The sequence below is a fragment of the Puma concolor genome, chromosome C1 (genome assembly GCF_028749965.1).
Source record: "Puma concolor isolate L17-30 chromosome C1, mPumCon1.1.hap2, whole genome shotgun sequence".
Classification (NCBI taxonomy): domain Eukaryota; kingdom Metazoa; phylum Chordata; class Mammalia; order Carnivora; family Felidae; genus Puma; species Puma concolor.
This window is the reverse complement of record NC_141674.1, coordinates 138022494-138034950: the sequence shown is the minus strand read 5'-3', so window position 1 is coordinate 138034950 and position 12457 is coordinate 138022494. Positions and strand designations below refer to the sequence as shown.

The following is a 12457-nucleotide window of genomic DNA, read 5'->3' as shown; positions in this document are numbered from 1 at the left end:
GGTTAATTTTAAAGGTAGTCTGTTTTTTTCATAATTAATTATTACAATGACTGGTTAACGCTTTCTGTGTAAGCCCAGATGGGTCATTACCTTCTCATAGCTAATTTCTTTAATTAAATATGAGATGAAGAAATATTAATACCATTAAACCATAACCTTGAACAACTTACTTAATCTCTCCTTGCCTCAGTTTCCTCATTTTTAAAATGGAGATAATAACAGTTTCTATTTCCTAATATTATTATGAAAATAAACTGGTTAACATTTTCAGAGTGCTTTGAACAGTATCAGGGACAAAGTAATTCCCTCTACCAAAGTTTGTGAAATGAGTAAACAAACACACATGCAAATAAGTCATTCACTGACAGTATTTCTGAGCAATTTCTGTGAGTTGTATGGAGTATAGAGGTGAATTCTAAATGTGTTGATCATCCTTTGCTATATCACTTTCACACTTACCCTTATTAATCCACTATTACTGTAGAAACACTACGCCTTTCCCAACCCTTTATGATTCCAGGAACAGAGAGAAACTCCATTCCTTCATATTCCTCTCCCAAATCCATCATACTATTGGACCCGGTGATGAGTCCATTGTTTCTTGCCTTTGCTGATAAAAAGAGTGTTTTAAAGCTCATGCCATTAAAGAATACCATACTCCCTTTCATTTATCACTATTATTTGTAGGACACTGACCATTCTCTCTCAGCTATTTCATATTTTAACCTCTGGTTAATTGTCACTATCTCCAATGCTATGGCTGTTGTAATTCTTTAGATTTAGCCATATAGATGATTCTCTCAGTTCCCTGGCTTCAAAATTTCTTGACTTTCATGCCTCCACAAATGTGTCATTCATCCTACTTCAGCCCTCACTCTCCTGGTTTTAACTGAGACATCAGCACTGACTGCAACTGTAAACTCTCCAAATGTCAGTCTCCAGTATAGCACCCCTGTCCTTTCCAGGCTCCTTCTAGTCACCCAGCTCCAAGAATTTCTCTACCCATGTCTGACTTATACCTTATTGATTCTGCTACCTTTTCACTCTCTCCCTCTCTAACTTCATTCTTTACTTCACTCTTTTGCCAGCTGGGGTTCAGCCTGTCATTTATTAAAATGACTTAACAGCCTTTCCTTCTCTCCATGCATTGTACTCACCTGGCAAAATCCAAACCTTGGTTAAATCAGAGTCAACACCGATCTCATGCTCATTCTTTTGCAACTAAAAAAAAAAAAATTGGAGGAAAGCATTACAACTGGTTTTGCTTCAAATTTATGACTACTATATTCAAGAAGAGAGCCAGAAACCATACTATATTTCTTAATTATTTTATTCTACCATTCTCCTAAATAACCAAACCATGTCCTCATTTCTCAAACTTTTGACATCTTCTTCCTTTCATGAAGAGAGAGCAAGATTATTTGTTGTGCTTCTAATTTCATTGAGAAAATATGAATACTGAGGAAACATTACATACTCCTCCATCAGAGCTAGCTTCCTAACAGCAGGTGCATCTTATTCTGTTTCTTTTTAATTTATCTGTGTCACCATAAGACTAGTCCTTCTGTTTGTAATTTAAATTTCATCCCCTTTCACGTATTCAGAAACACCACTTGTTATGGGCTGAGATATGTTTCCGCCCCCCAGAGTCATACATTGTAGTCCTAATCCCCAGTACTCCATATTTGGAGAAAAGATTTTTAAAGAGGTGATTAAATTAAAATGAGTTCTTTAGGGTGGGTCTTAATCCAATATGACTGTGTTCTCAGAGGGGAGTTAGGACACAGAATCACAGTCCCTGTACTCAGGGACTAAGGTGCAACCATGTGAGGATACACAGCAAGAAGGCACCTATCTGCAAGCCAACAAGAAGGGGCCTGGAATAAACAAAATCTGTCAACACCTTGATCTAGCCTCCAGAACTATAAAAAAGTCACTGGTTTAAATCACCCAGTCTGGTATTTGTTATGGCAGTTCTCACAGCTAATATACCACTCACTTAATACAGTCTCACCATCTTTTCTTCAAGATCTATTGTTTCCCTCTTAATAGAAATATCCCATCAGGATCTGAATATATGTTTATTTCTTCCATCTCAAAGAGAAAAATCTTATTTGGACCACACATTCTCCTCTGGTTGTTGCCACATATGTTTCCCTTTTACAGTATAATTCTACCTCTAATTTTTACTCTTTCTTTATTGAACATAATTCAACCAGGCTCCATGTTGCTAAATATAGCACTCAATATTTATTTGTTATCCCACTTGACCTCTAACAGCATTTCATATGAAATCACTCCTCCCACTTTTTGTGACATTTTCTGCATTTTGTTTAGGACTTTACCTCCTCTTGTTTTTTCCCCTGTCTCGCAGACTCTTCTTCATACTTTCAACTTCTAAACACTAGCATGTACAAGGACCCCATTCTTGGGACTTTTGTCTTCTCTACTTGGCTCATTTGATCCAGTATCGTGCTTTATATAACATTTGAAGATACTAAGATTTTTATCTACAGACTGGTTATCCCTGCTTAATGCCAGACTCCTGTATGTCAGAATACCTACACTCTGCTAGCTAATATGTTTCCCAAATTCAACATGTCCAAAACAGAAGTCTCTTGTAACTTGTTCTTTTCAGTCTCTCTCACATGTGGCACCTCCATTCTTCCAGCAAAAACAAAACAAACAACCAGAAATCCTTGTTGTTATCCATGAATCTTAGAATTCTCACTCCCTTTATCAAATCCATCATCAAATCTTAACACCTATACCTCCCCAAATTCCAGTATCCATTAATTCTATCTCTCTCTCTCTCGGTTGGATTGCCCCAATATCATCTTTTTTTTTTTTTTTTAATTTTTTTTTTCAACGTTTATTCATTTTTGGGACAGAGAGAGACAGAGCATGAATGGGGGAGGGGCAGAGAGAGAGGGAGACACAGAATTGGAAACAGGCTCCAGGCTCTGAACCATCAGCCCAGAACCTGACGCAGGGCTCGAACTCACGGACCGTGAGATCGTGACCTGGCTGAAGTCGGACGCTTAACCGACTGCGCCACCCAGGCGCCCCAGTGCCCCAATATCATCTTGCACCCTCCTCCGCTTCACTCTCAACACCACAGACAAGGACGTCTTTCTTTTTATTTTTTTTGTTACTGTCAAATATTTTATTTAACTCATTGATCAATGAGGAAATCAATAAGGTGTTAAAACTGGTTCAAAGGAGAATTTAAAGCACAGACCTATATAGGCAATCAAGACTGATACTAGATGAAAACTGGCTAATAACTTAAAGTATATTTTTTTAAGTTTATTTATTTATTTTGAGAGAGAGCGAGAGCACACACATGTGTGAGTGGGATAGAGGCAGAGAGAATTCCAAGGATGCTCCACACCATCTGCGTAGAGCCCAACACGGGGCTCAAACCCACGAACCATGAGATCATGACCTGAGAGGAAACCAAGTATCAGGATGCTTAACAGACTGAGCCACTCAGACACCCCTAAAATATGATGTTTGAGATTATCTTTTCTATAGAATAGAAATGAATTATATCTCTACAGTACATAACTCACTCGCATTGCTATGGATGAGAATCATTTAAGAAATAGCAGTTTTCTACAAATTAATTTCTATGCCTACAAAGTTATAAAATTGTCACAGAAAGATAGTCAAAGGTGTATAGCCCTATAATGTCACATAATCCCTGAAGGGAATCTCTAACACTTTTTTAAAAGGACAGTCATCTCTTTTGCTTATTTCTAAATCTTTGAATTTTTTCTTGACAAATATAACATTCATTATGTGACTATTCTACCTTCTTGTATAATGTCCCTACAGAAAATGATTTTTTTTTTATTTCAGTATAGTTCAACTGGTGTTCAACTGAACAATTTGACAAATTTATACCTTATGCTATGCTCACCACAAATGTAGCTAACTTCTGTCCCATTACTTTACTCTTACAATATCATTGACTGTATTCCTTATGCTTTGCTTTTTATTCCTGTGACTTACTCATTCCATAACTGGAAGCCTGTATCTCTTTCTCCCCTTCACCCATTTTTCCCAACCCACCATGCCCTCCCTTCTGGCAACTGTCGCTTTGTTCTCTTTATTTATAGGTCTGATTCTGCTTTTTGTTTGTTTGCTTATTTAGATTCCATTTATGTGGAACCATATGATATTTGTCTTTCATTCTGCCTTATTTCACTTGGCATAATATCTTCTAAGTCTGTCCATGTTGTCTCAAATGGCACAATGTCATTCTTTTATGGCTGCATAGTATTCCTGTGTGTGTGAGTGTGTGTGTGTGTGTGTGTGTATCCCATTTTCTATATCCATTCATCTGTTGATGGACCCTTAGGTTGCTTCTATATCTTGGCAATTATAAACAATGTTTTAATATACATAGGGGTACATATATATATTTCAATTAGCATTTTTGTTTTCTTTGGGAAAATACCCAATAGTGGAATTATTGCATCGTACATCTTTCTGTAACATAAGGCAGATCATCTACGATATTGCTCTAAACTCTTCAGTGGCTCCTCATCTAATCAAAGGTTTTGCAAGGTATCCTAACATATTTCTCTCTCCTTTGTTCTCTGTCCCATGAACACTCCAAACCTTTCACATCAGAACTTTTGAGCTTATTCATTCTGTCAAGAGTACTGTTTTCTCCAAATATCTGGATGTCTCCCTTGTCCACCCTGCTTTTACCATCTGATAAACCACAATTTCCTCTTTTTCCCTCTTCTCTTCTACTATATTTAGCTCTATGAAAGTAGGGGTTGTAAATTGTTTTGTTTACTGCTGTATCTTCATGCCTAAAGCAGTGCCTGGCACATAATAAGTACTTGGTTAACATCTTGAATAAATAAGAAAGCAAATCTATTAATATGAATATGATAAACGCTCTCTTTTTGTAATATGTTTATATGGCTAATAAATAGCTTCTTAGTCCGCCTTTTACTGAAAACACTTCCTCAACAGCACTGGTTGAATCTTGCTTCCTGTCCTGGGCTTCATGACAGAGATGTGGAAACCCACCTGGGTATTCTGATCCCCTGGCAAACCTAGGATTCTGAGAGAGTTAACACGTGAGAGGGCAGTAGTTGACCAATAGAGGATGGTTGCTGGTGGGTAAATACTCCTGCTTCCATTCCATAAATCCTAAATCGGATTCCTCGCTGCACTTTAGAGTGTCCACAGCATGATCAAACCACAGTTGCCCATTATGGTAACTTAGTGGTAATGCAATCTTGTATTCACTTTAGGATCTTTTTCTAAAATAAACTGCCTGCACTGAAGCCCTTGTTTCAGGTTCTGCTTTCTGGACAGAACCCAGGCTAATTCAATTTTCCTGTAAAACGAAGTTCCAAAATATTCCCTAGTATATAAAGGCACTTTATAAACATTTGCAGAATAAATGAATTGGAGAATCCATTATAAAGGCAAAAACCCTTATTCTACATTTATAGATAAGTTTTATGAGTTCAAATTAGTCTTATTTATATCATCTCCTACTGCTTCATTTATAACTATATATCAAATACCAGAAACACAATGTCCCAGGAGTCAATAATATTTTTAATTCTTTTTTTTAATTGACTAAAAGGATCATGGAATGTTTATAATCAAAACTTTAGAATACCTTCTATTTTAATGGGGAAGAAAAGACAAATTACAGTATGAAAAATTTCATTAGTGCTTTTTACTAAAACCTACTCCATTGGAAGATTAATGACTTCTATAGTTTAACTCTAAAATTCAAGTAACTATTTTAATTTGCACTTTAACTAAGTTCTCTTCCTTCAGAACAATGTGTATGGTCATTGAATTTCTACAAGCTTCTCCATGGGTAAAATTCAAACCAAATAGTAGGAATGAGAAGTAAATGACTTCATATGTCTTGACAAAAGTAAGGTAAGGGACAACATTGGGGTGGTTTATAGTGATCCTTATTCCACATTTATTTATTTTTCTCAGCAGTAAAAAATTAACATCTTTATTTCCCAGAGTACTTCTGGCTAGTGGAATCTGACACGAGTATCATCACTTCCTGGTTCTAGTTAGGTTAAACTAGGCTTACACTGTAGAATAGAAGTATAGGCACAGGAATTCAGTGCACAGAGGAGACAGTGAATGGCCTTTCATACAATCCAGTTTCTTCCCTCACTACGTCTTGCTAGGCTTGCAACTTATTAGTTTTTCATACACATCCTACTCTATGTTTGTAAGACCTATGCATAGTAAAAGATGGTAGATGCACTTGGATTTGCCTTTCTGCCATTCAAACAAAATGAAATTTTGCAACAGCTGGTGTCTTCTCTTGGTGTATTGAGAGTGTTTGGGAATGGAAGAGAGAAAAAAGTTACTCTTTTGTATACACAATGATAATGACTAAAACCTCAGTTCAAATTCCACCATGAAAATGTTTCTGAAATTTTTCTCATTGTTTTACATTTTATTTTTTATTTTGATGACAGTTCTATGATAAACTCTTACAGTATCTATGAAAATTTTAGCTCCTAGAATCTCCTTGACTGAGTCCAAACAGGCAAAATGAGTAAGTACAAATACTGGGCTAGCACATATTTTCAGTAATTTATTATTCCAAGCCTATGCATTGTACATTAAAGTATCTTATCAGTCCTAAAGATAAAACTAGGTGTTATAAGGGAACCCATCAACTTATATAGTCAGGTGATTTTATTTCATGAATGATTAAATAACTCTGTTGTAATTTAAAATGAAAATGTATCTTTGCAAGTGTTGAGAAATATTTTATAACATATTGATAAAACAATAAGCTGCATTGCAGAGCTCTTTCACTTTCAATACACCTTCTCATACATTAAAGTTTTGAACTGTCCAGTAATCCCTTTGGAAAGCTGAGACAAATGGATTTATCCCCATCACATACACTACAGAAGCAAGGTAGTTCAGACCTGTTAATCAAGTTGCTCAAGGCACACAGTTTGTAAGTAATTGAGTATAAGCTTAGACTCAGGTTATTTTTAAATTTTTAAATAAACCAAATACCAAAAGAATGAAAGGAGAGCTGTTTTCTTCATGGAATCCAGGCTTTGTTTTCCACAAAACTTTTAAAATGAAAACATAACATAGCAATAGTCATTATTACAGCTTATGACTTTGTAATCATAAATAATGACAAAACATAATCAGACCTTATGAGAGTAATGTAAGATGGATTATCCAAGTCAGTAAAACTATCTTTTATTACCAAGTATCTATTGCTGTCATTCTGAAAGACCATCCGAGACCCTTTGAACCCCTAACTATACACTAAAGTACATGCAGCTTTTTTAAATTGTGTGATAGCAACAGTACACACACTTGAATATAAAAAGTACTTTTTTTAATGTAACCAAAATTTTCTTTTGATTTTCCTGTTTGAATTAGCAGCTGAAATTTTCCCATTTTTAATTAAAGATCATAAAATCACTTCTAGCATTAAGTGTAGTATAATCATATTTTAAACTCAACCAATCCAATATTTTTATTCCCTCCTATCTGCTTCCTCCCTTCTCCCTGTGAACAGTTTGAATTTCTAACAGCTAACCTATCACATGTAGTGAGCAAAGGGACATGGCTTCACATGACTCTCTCTGGCCACGGGCTTTGGTTTCATGGTATCTGGTCTCTCCTGAATTTGGCTATCATCATGTGGCTAACAATTACCAGTGGCATCCTCAGTTCTTCCATAGCCTCTGCTCTATCAGTGAACATTTGCAATATCATCCAAATCCCAGCTTTTGACTTCTAGTTTGCCAGAACTTTCTAGTTCCACTTGAGAATTGACTAAAGTTACTGTAGCTTGCAATACACCTCTAAACGTAGTTGTTGTTATTTTTCATTTCGCCTCTATTGATGGGATGCCTCCTCAGATACTCACAGTGCCTAAATTAGAGTCATATTTCCTGCAATCCTTTCTTTCCTTAAGGTTAGTCAAAATCTTCTTTGTCTTTGGGAAGGAAAATAATTTTTTAGTTGTCATATTTGCCCCATTATGTAGCTTATGTTTTATAATCCTTGATCTCAGTCGTATGCCTTTGGTTTTGATCATCCATCAGAAAGTTTAAGGAAAGATTTTTGTCTACTATGTACAATCAAAAGTCATGGATTTTTGGATAATTCTTCATTCAAGAGTATGTCTTCCCACCTGTGAGGAAAGTGAATAGGAAAATTAGCTATTCCTAAGGTAGAAGGAAGAGCAGTGGACCAAGATGTTTAAGTCAGTGAATGGGGGGAGGGAAGGGACCACAGTTTAACCCAAATATATTACCTCCCTTCATATATTCTTTTTCCTCTTATTGTTTATAAATTTAATTTTTCCATTGATCCGTAGTATAATAACTCTTGCATTCCTCTTTAAACTTAGTTGTTGTTATTTTTGCAACAGCTTTTCCAAGTAATGCTTGCAAAATCCAGGTGTGTTAGATTGTTGTTGTGGTGGTTGTTCCAACATGAAGATGACATAGTCTCTGTCTTCAAGGTCCTCACAATTTTATTAGAGGTGGACACATAAACAGATAATTAGAATGTAATGCATAGAATGTTGTAAAAATAGAACACTATGAGTAGAGTATTCAACTTAGTCTAGAGAATTTCATAAAAGCTTCATAGTGTTGGTCGTTTGAACTTGTGTAAGAGAGATGAAAAGGAATTTCAAAGTGTATCAGTGTAAAGTGAGAAAAATAGTTACAGTGATTATTGGACAAAATCACTGTTGTCTGGTTAGATTTCTGTGTAACCATAGGCATTTTTGCATTTTATGAGGGCAACACCTGTACTCTAGCATTAGAAATCCAGGAATCAGGTGTGCCTAGGTGGCTCAAACGGTTCCGCGTATGACTTCGGCTCATGTCATAATCTTGTAGTTCTTTGGTTCAAGCCCTGTGTCAGGATCTCTGCTGTCAGCATGGAGCCTGCTTCAGATCCTCTGCCACCCTCTCTCTCTGCCCCTCTCCCACTCGTGCTCTCTCTCTCTCTCTCGGAAATCAATAAACATTAAAAAAAACAGGAATCAAAGAATCAGAAATAAACCAAAGAGTAAATTACTGTAGATAATCCTAACACACATTTTGACACTTTGCATTTCTCTCCTGGCAAGAACTGATCAACTGGCTGTTACAGAAGTAATTGGTTAATTCAGTCAAACTGGCCATTAGATTAGTTGAATGGGCAAATCAATTGTTTTTACTAGGTTGAATGATCAATAAAAAATCTCAAATTGTATGTTTTATTATAAAGGCAGGAATCTGTTCTCAAGTATTACATTTCTTATTTAAGATGTGCCTGTAGGTTTCTGAAAATCATGAAATGTGTACATTTTTACATTGCTTTCAATGGAGTTTTTTACAACACTGTAATGTTAGTGAGGGACATGTCTTTGACTCCACTTTACCGATGGAAAGATTAACATATATCAGGGTTAAGTGACTGTCGATTGTTGTACTGCTAATAAATGTCATGTTTAGGACTTGATCCCAAGGGCTTCCGTCTCCAAATCAAGTATCCTTTTTCTCTAATTAATGCAGAGCAATGGAATTCTGTGTGGGAAAAAATTTAGAGCTGTCAATAATTAAAAGATATTCCAAGTTATGAGAAATTTTTATATCACCACAGAAACATTTCTTTGCCTTAGTGATTAGAATGGTGGTAGTATTTATAGCTTTATAGGTGAAAGACAGTTAAGGCAGATGGATGACCTTGCACGACATTATTGGCGGTAAGGTATTATCAAGAAAAGTATGTGTCATCCATCATTATCGTGGAGTTTCTCTAAAACTACATAAATTGTTATAGGATCTCATGTGAGCTTCACTCTAATATTAGCTGGATGATATAGAATCCTGAGGTCCATATTATTTCCCAGTTGAACAAGAGTATTTATTAAAGTACATACAAAATCACTGGTACAATTGAAAACAGAAAAAAATGAAAGATGCATTTTTTCTTTTTGAAATATTTTCTTTCTCTCCCTCCCTGTCCCTTCCTTCTTCCTTCCTTCCTTCCTTCCTTCCTTCCTTCCTTCCTTCCTTCCTTCCTGCCTTCCTTCCTGCCTTCCTTCCTTCCTTCCTCCCTTCAATCCCTCTCTCCTTCTTTCTTTTCTTTTCTTTTCTTTTCTTTTCTTTTCTTTTCTTTCTCTTCTTTCTTTGCCACAAGCATTGACTAAATGCTACTTCATGGTCACTAGTGCATGAACATGAGTAACAATGTCTAAAATATTGTCTATCTCCTGGCAAAGCTAGCAGTCTAGTGATAGGGGCAGAATTTCTACTTATTCAAGAATTAGAAAATTATATTCTCACTTCTGAGTTTCTAACTAGAATTGCACAGTCATGGAGAATATGGATAATAGCTGATTGGTTTAATCCATTAATTGAGTTTAGCAGAACTCAAATCTCTATGGACAAATGAGAGAAATAAACCTTATGGAACTGTGATACCTGTAGATCACAGGCCTGTCTAGCCCTGTTCCTCACTCAGTGCATTGTAGAAGACTACTGCTTGCAGAAACTCGAGCTAAGCACTGCTAAATTACTGCCACCCCCTGTTTTTCTAGGAATGCAGAAATTAAAGTTATTGTGTGAAATTTTCCAATCTTTACAAGTGGAAAATAAATAACACTCTTAGAAAAGATTGTATAGACAAACTAAAATAATGGTGGCCATCAGTTTGCAAACCGTATTTTTTAAAAAATTTATGTAACATAGGAATTATAACATATGATAACACTTTCTATCAAGACCTCAAGTTTGATCAAAATTGAATTTGTTTCTGGCCCTAGGAAAATTGTGAAACTATAAATTGAGAAGTAAAACACTCAAAAGAAGAGACAAAAGGAGTGAAGGAAAAGGAGGAGTTGACGAGGGAAAGAGAGACAAAGATCAGGTAGGGGAGGGGAGGAAAATTATCTCTTTTTTCACACTCTTTGGGGTGGCTACATTTGCACTCTCAAATTTATTGAAAGAGGAAAAAAGTTTGTGTTAATTTTTTTAAGGAATCAATTAAAGAAATACTCTCAACCTGAAATTTTCTTATGAGTGGTCAACAGATGTTTCTCCAAGTTAGTGAGTTTACTTAAATGTCAGAGGCTGGACATTTGTATATAAAATCTCTCTTTAGTCAAAAAGAAGCAAATTAGAGGAATCTCTTACCAGTGTAAATATTTCAGACTATAATAAACTTCATAATGCTGTGGCACAAAATGCTTGGCCAGAACACATTAACTTGTTCTCTCTAATTTCAATAAGAGTAGTATTTTCCCTTTTGAGTTTGAAATAACAAATCACACTTAGCACAAAAATTCTCTAAATGTAGGAATCTTTTTAAACCCTGACTCTTTACCATGTGAGCCTCATTCCTAAGTAGTAAAATGACAGACTATTAACTTTGTTTTCCACTTCCTTTGAGTCATGACTTGACTTTCAAAACATTTTGGTCAAGCAGACTCAAAGTCTCCTTGCAGAAGAAACATCGAGGAATCCTGTACTTCTCTCGTTTTACAATTCCCCTTCAGGGCAGGGCACACACAAGTGACCCTGGCTTTTGACAAACCTTAGCTGAACAAAATGTAACAAGCCCTGTCTGTTTTGAGCAGAATTTTCTATTCTGACAGATACAGCTCAGGAGCATTTGATGTCTGCTTGCTGGTCATAGATAATGGTGCATCTTGGGACCATTGTCATTCCTGTCAATAAGAAGGCCTGGGGGGACATGCAACAAAGCTACCTTTTGATTCACCGTTTTTCTTTCCTTCCCAAGACATTTGTAAGCCTGTGGTCAGCTAGGTCATTTTATTTTATCCTGATGTGCCTTGATAATAGCATGATGTCTACAAAAAATTTGACAGGCCATCGATGTCTGTTTCTCTGACTCCTATGTTGTTTTTCAGTCCTTCTCAATGTCAAACATACTTTGAAAGCTCCTGATTATGTTGGTTGGGACTGTATTTGACAAGACATCTATTCTTTGATAAAATTAAACTCATGGGGGTTGATCTTGGAATTTAAGATAATTTTTTGAGCAATGCAAGAGACTGTTGCTTTAATGCTGGCACTCAAGAAATGTTTGAAAAACTGTGAATTCTTTTTGGTTCAGATAAACTAAGTTTTTTAGTATGAATTTTGAAGACTGGAACAAGAGGAAACTTGTAAGTGAAGAAAAGACAAATTATTACTCTGTCCCGTTAAAGTGAGATCTAATCTCCCATTTATTGAATTAGGAAACTCTGCTACAATTATGGATAATAAAATGTGTAGGAATGTATATATATAAAAAGAGGAGTTTGCATAGAGGTCAGTCTTAGAGGGGAGACTCTTCTAGCTGGAAGTATATGTGTATAGGTATATGCATTTTTATGTGTGTATATATTCTCACACCCAGATATATGTTTCCATGTATGTAAACACATGCATATGCAATG

The 12457-nt window shown here is 35.8% G+C and overlaps 1 long non-coding RNA gene across 1 annotated transcript in view; it reads left to right on the top strand.

Moving 5' to 3' along the window:
* LOC147578460 (uncharacterized) overlaps positions 1-10904 on the top strand; it is a 271017-nt gene extending 260113 nt beyond the window's left edge. The window contains exon 3 of the long non-coding RNA XR_015254284.1: positions 10820-10904. This is a non-coding gene — a long non-coding RNA (uncharacterized LOC147578460). The remainder of the gene's footprint in view (positions 1-10819) is intronic.
* The last annotated feature ends 1553 nt before the right edge of the window (positions 10905-12457 follow it).